The sequence below is a fragment of the Arvicanthis niloticus genome, chromosome 3, assembly GCF_011762505.2.
Source record: "Arvicanthis niloticus isolate mArvNil1 chromosome 3, mArvNil1.pat.X, whole genome shotgun sequence".
NCBI lineage: Eukaryota > Metazoa > Chordata > Mammalia > Rodentia > Muridae > Arvicanthis > Arvicanthis niloticus.
In genome coordinates, this window is record NC_047660.1 from 127,168,222 (window position 1) to 127,174,248 (window position 6,027).

Here is a 6,027-nt window from a genome sequence, read left to right on the forward strand (position 1 = left end):
GGAAGCAGAAGGATCAGAAGTTCAAAGTCGCCTTCATCTACGCCAGCCTAGGCTATCTGAGACACTATCTCAAAAATAAATAAATAAATAAATAAGCTCACTCAACACACACATACACACAGAGTATGTCTCTCCCCCCTCCCTCTCTTTCTCTCTCTCTGAAAGGGTTAAAATTTGTCAAAAACTCCTAGCAGGCTGAGCAGAACCAAGAGTGCAGGTCAGCTTGGTGGTGAGCTCTGTGTTTCAGGAACTTGGCTGACCACAAGATAGATGGTTGAATACAAATAGGCTCTTTGAGAATAGCCTATACAAAATGTTCCCCATGACTGTTCCTTGGACCCTGTCACAAACTGAATAATGGGCTGGGACTTTCCACAGGTACTCTCCAATAAACCCCTTTACTCCCCCTGGGTTGTGGTTTTTTCCTTGTGGTTTTTGCCTTTATATTCCCTTAATCTCCAAAGCCCGGGGTCAGACCCCACTGTCCCTGTGTGGGTTATGGGTCTTGATCTCAGCATGATGATTGAAATATACCTCTTGCTGACTGCATTGAGTTCAGTGTCTTGTGAGTTATTGGGTGGCCGTGAATTCCCAAGGTTTGAGTGGGGGGAGTTCCTCCCTTTTGTGAGGACTTTACACTCTTTCTTAGCCTTCACTTAGGGTTTCTGAATACCAGCAGAACTAAGTCCTTTTATCTACTCTAAAAGTTACCAATGTACAAGTGAATGCCTGGTTTCTTGGTTTTTTGGGGGGCAATGTTAGGTCTCCGCACGCTGCTAACGCTAGTCTCAGACTCCCAGGTTCAGCTGATTGATGATCCTGTCTCAGCCACCCAAGTAGCTAGACTTAAGACATGAGCGACCACTCTCAGTACTAACTACCAGTTCCGGTTCAATTCTTCCCAAAAAGGCAAATCTTGGCTAGTGAGAGATTCAATGGGTAATGGTGCTTGCTGCCAAGTCTGGTGACCTGAGTTCCATTCCTGGGATGCTTACAGTAGGAAAGAACCCACTCCCAAAAGTTGTTTCTGAGCTGCACACATGCATGCATTTATTTGCACACATAAACTAGTATGTTCCATGCATCCATTTGTACACATGAGCTAGTATGTTTTTGTTTCATGTATATGTGTGTTTGGTTGGCATGTAGGTCTGTGCACCATGTATATGCTTGGTACATACAGAGGCCAGAAGATGGTGTTAAGCCTAAAGTTATGGATAGTTGTGAGCCACCATGTGGGTGCTGGGCATTGAAACCAGGTACTCTGGAAAAGCAGCCAGTGTTCTAAATCTCTGTGCCAGTTCTCTAGCCCCACAAAGGTTTGGGGTTTTTGTTGTTGTTGTTTGTTTTTTGTTTTTTAAAGAAAAGCTTCTGGACAGCCATGGAGTATAAGAAGACAATCTACAGAATGGCAAAAAAATATTTGCAACCTCACATCTGATAAGAAGTTACTCTCCAAAACAGTTAAGTAGCCCAATGCAGTGGCACAAGGGAAACAAACAAACAAACAAACAAAATCCCAGTTTAAACATGAGCTAAGGAGTAGAACAGACATTTATCCAAGGACAATACAGAAACAACCACAAGATGTGTGAGAAAGTGTCCAGTGTCGTCAGGGAAATGAGGCTTACGGCTGCCAGGATGGCTACTGTCCACAAAATGGAGATGATGTGGAGAAAACGGAGCCTTTGCCCAGCTGGTAAGGATGCAAATTGCTGCAGCAGCTATGAAGATAGTGTAGAGATTCCTTGAAAATTAAAAACAGAAGCACCACAAGATTCAACGTCCCCACATCTGACATTTTAAAGACAACTGAAATGAGGATCTTGATGAGAAGGGCCGAAGATGGCTCAGCGGGTTGCTTTCCCAGAGGACTGGGCTGGCTTTACCCACCCACATAGCTCCCAACAACTCTCAGTAACCCCAGGTCCGAGGGACCTGATGCCCTCTTTGGGGCTTTGCATTCACATGGTGCACAGACACACATGCACACAGAACAGCGAAAGGAGGCAGGAGATCCTCAGTATACAGTAACATGGATGGGCTTGAAGGATGCAATGCTTCTGACAGAAGCTAGCCCCAAATGCTGCATAATTTCACTAAGTGAGACACCCGACTCTGGTATGAGGTTTCTAAAATTGGACAGAATCAGAGTAGAATGGTAACCAAGAGCCAGAGAAGGGGAGCTGTGTAGTTATGCGTCACTTGACCAAGTTCCAGACACAGGAGATGAATAAGCTCTGGAGGTCTGTTACCCTACAATGCACCCACAATCCCTGTTATACACTTCAAGGTGTTCCTTTTCCCCACTGAACTGGGAACGGGAACGCCCAAACCATTCTGACTCAGGGTCAGTTCAGATTCCACAATGCCCACCAGTCCACAGCATTTCTTACAGAAACAGTTAGTCCTCTAGACAGACAGCACACATAAACTAGTGAGATTCACTATGAAAGAATGGATTCTCCACTGAGGCCTGTCTACAGCAGGAGAGCCAAGTTCCTCTGAGAGTTTGAGGGATGTAGCCAATTTCTTTCACCATTTTGGGAGATAACTTAAATGTTGCTATTAGTGTCTGCAAATGCCCAAGGCCCTTTGAGCTCAAATCTGTATCTGCCTGGGTTACAATGCATCCAAGCATGCTGACTTTGGGTCAGAATACAAAGTGGGAGCAACTGGAGAACCTGAAAGACAATACATGTTTTAAAACAAAATAAGGGCTAGCAAGATGGTTCAGCAGGTAAAGGCATTCGCCACCAAATCCAAGGACCTGAGTTCAATCCCTGGAACCTACTCACACAACTAACTTCAATAAATGTCCCTCTAGCATGCACACACACACACACATAAACGTGTGTACAAATGGTGTATATATGGTATGTATGTGGTGTCAGTGTGCATACATGCACACGTGGCATGAGTACCTACCTGCCCATATGTGTATCTGTTTGGAGATTGAGACAGGATCTCACTATGTATCCCATATTGTCCTGAAAGTCTCTATGTAGACCAGGCTAGCCTTGAACTCAGAGATCTACCTGCCTCTGCCTCTGCCTCCTGAGTGCTGGGATTAAAGGCCTGTGCCACCATGCCAGGTCTCCACCTCATTTTTTGAAACAGGGTCCCTGAACCTGCATCTTGGCACTTGAGCTACAGTGAGCTGTCTACAGGGCTCTACTATCTTTGTCTCCCAGTGCCAGGAGCATGTGACACTAAACCCAGCTCTTAAGTGAGTACTAGGGACCTGAATTCATGGCCTCATGCTTGCACCGAGGATCTGTGAGCCCCAGCTTCCCGGTCTCTTGTTTTGGAGAACATCCTGCTTGCCACACGGCCCCAGCTGGCCTAGAACTCTCAATCTTCCTGCTTCACCCTCTGGAGTGCTAGGCATGTGCCATCATATCCTGGCTTATTAAAAGAAAGCTTAACCATGGCGTTGGGGGGAGGTGTCAGTTCTACTGCAAAATGATTTGACACAGTCAATGGATGTCTATAATCCAGTATTACTAACAATACAATCATGGGTTTCGACTTATGTTAGATATTAAAATATCAAGTCATTACGAATCTAACTGAGGGGCTAGACAGATGGCTCAGCAGTTAAAAGCATCCTTCATATGTGTACACATGGTATATATATGTCATGTATGTGGTGTCAGTGTGTATACATGCACACGTGGCATGAGTACCTGCCTGGCTGTTCTTCCAAAGGACTTACCTGGGGCAGTTTACAACTGTCTAACTCCAGTTCTGGAGGATCTGGCAGCCTAAAACAGACATGCAGGCAGAATAATGCATGCATTAATTAATAATTAATTTTTTAACTGAGAAGGCTGGTAATGGTGGTGCATGGCCCTCATCCCAGCACTCAGTGGCAGAGGCAGAGGCAGGCAGACCTTTGTAAGTTCAAAGCAAGGGTCTAAATAGCAAGCTCCAGGACTGCCAGGCTACAAAGCGACCATGTCTAAAAAAAAAAAAAAAGGAAAAGTGCTGAGAATGGGACAAAAGGTGGAGGAGAGACATGAATTGCCAAACACAGTAGTGTCATACATACAAGTCTGGCACTTGGGAGACAGAGGCAAGATGATAAGAGAACTCAAGGCCAGCCTGTACTACATGAAACCTAAACTCACTCTCCACTTCCCCCCACCCCAAGAATTTAAGCAAAAAACTGCTCTAGAAATAAAAATTTAACATTTGAAGCCAGTTAAAACAAAACGGATACCCCCATTTGTGTTACATGGGAACATAAATGGTTAATAAGTCAGAGGAGAAAAAAGGGTGAATTGTCAGTTGTTTTTTTTAAAACTTTTTAAAAGATTTATATATTAGTACAGTTACTCTCTTAGACACACCAGAAGAGAACATCAGATCCCATTACAGATGGTTGTGAGCCACCATGTGGTTGCTGGGAATTGAACTCAGGACCTCTGGAAGAGCAGCCAGTGCTCTAACCACTGAGCCATCTCTGCAGCCCTGTCAGTGTTTTCTTATGCTTGACTGTTTTGCCTGCATAGATGTATGTCACCATCTGTGTGACTGTTGCCATCGGAGATTGGGAGAGAGAGGTCATCTCTCTTGGAACTGGAATTCTGGGTGGTTTTGAGCCACAGTGTAGTGCTGGAAACGAACTTGGGTTCTCTGCAAGGGCAGTTAAGCACACTTCACTGTGTGCTTAACTGTTGAGCCATTTCTCCAGCCCCATCAACATGGGCTGTGTGAAAAATATATAACACTTTTATTTTTGAGAGTCTCACTCTGTAAGCCAGGCTAGTCTGGAACAACATACATAGCTAAAGTTGAACTTGAATTTTGAGCTTTCTGCCTCAGCTTCTCAAGTTCTGAGATTTCAAACACTCAGCCATCATATCTGGCAGGAGAATCCAACCTTAACTTCTGAATCTCTTTACAGGTTCATTAATACACATCAAGCCTGTTGTGTGTATTAAGTCATAACTTTGCACTTCTCGAAGGACACTTATTCTGTAAGATCATTTGCCAGAGCCGGGCTTGATAACCTTCTGCATGCATTGTGAAGGTCAGAGGGCATCTCGGTAATGTCCCTCGGTAGCACTTCACTCAGCTGTTTCTATGTGTCACTGGTTTTTGTTTTTCGGTCAGTGATTATTACTGGCCTGAAACTTACCAAGTAGCTAGGATGTCTAGCAAGCAAGCCCACCCACCTGCCTCGGATCTGCCTCCTCTACTACAGATTACAAGCATGCTACAATGGGTGCTGTGGATCCAACTCAGGCCCTCACGTTTGCAAAGCAAGTACTTCACCAACTGAGCTATCTCTTCAGCTCTGTAATAATCTTTTCAGAAGTTTACATTTTCATTTATATGGGGGCTAGCGCATGCCAAAGTGTGTGTGGAAGTTAGAGGGAAGACAACCTGCAGAAGTCAGTCTTTCCTGTTACCACATACGTCCAGGGTCTCGATCCAGGGCGTCAGGCCTAGCAGAAGTAGCTTTACCCACTGAGCCATCTTGCCAGGCAATCTCTGCAGTCCTACTTTTCCTCACTGACATTTAGCCTCATTAATCATCTTTTAATTTTTAAAAAACTTGGATTTTATGTGGATAGGTGCGTGCCACCATGGCAATCAGGTCATAGGACAACTCACAGGAGTTGTATCTCTCCATGTAAGGTTCTCTTCATGTAGGTTCCGAGGATGAAACTGAAGTCATCGGGCTTGTTAGCAATCACTTTTACCTACTGAGCTATCCTGCTGGCCCCATATCTTTGAGACAGGAACTCATGTAGCCCAGGCTGGCCTTATGCTCAGAGACTTACTTGCCTCTGCCTCTCTCTGGTGGATTAACAGTGTGTCCCCACCACTCTAGCTCCAGCCACTTTTTAAACTACTAGTCATGCATTTTTAAAATTATGTAAATGGTATTAAAACACAGTTTCACTGAGATCTTACCTTGAAGAGTTAGTGAAGTGTCAGTATGAATACAAAAGCAAGAATACAAACTGATGCTTTTGCAGATTTATGATCAATTTCAAACATACTACAGGGAGG